Source organism: Penaeus monodon, chromosome 33 (genome assembly GCF_015228065.2).
Source record: "Penaeus monodon isolate SGIC_2016 chromosome 33, NSTDA_Pmon_1, whole genome shotgun sequence".
Lineage (NCBI taxonomy): Eukaryota > Metazoa > Arthropoda > Malacostraca > Decapoda > Penaeidae > Penaeus > Penaeus monodon.
The window spans coordinates 27,613,631-27,613,906 of NC_051418.1; the positions used below are offsets into that span (position 1 = coordinate 27,613,631).

The 276-nt window shown below is 43.8% G+C and overlaps 1 protein-coding gene across 1 annotated transcript in view; it reads left to right on the forward strand.

Moving 5' to 3' along the window:
• LOC119594320 overlaps window positions 1–276 on the forward strand; it is a 59,901-nt gene that overhangs the window by 575 nt on the left and 59,050 nt on the right. The gene's annotated exons all lie outside the window — the stretch shown is intronic.

Below are 276 nucleotides of genomic sequence, written 5' to 3' on the forward strand. Positions count from 1 at the left end.
GTTAACCAGAATAGGGTTTCAGTGAATCTCCTTTTTTTATATGGCGAAGAGAATAGACTTTCAGTGGGATAGGATGCCCTATTTTTTTTACTACGGGGGCTGACACAGTTCTTTTTTAGTCCCCCCAGCGTGAACGATGCCGACCCCATTTTCTGTTGCATTTTCTGCCGTGTCCGAAAGCGTGTTCCGGTGCTGTCGATCTTGGCGATAAAGTTTGTTTTATTTTGAAGGATAAAGGGACACTTTGTGCTATTTCGCGTCGATATTGCTCCATAC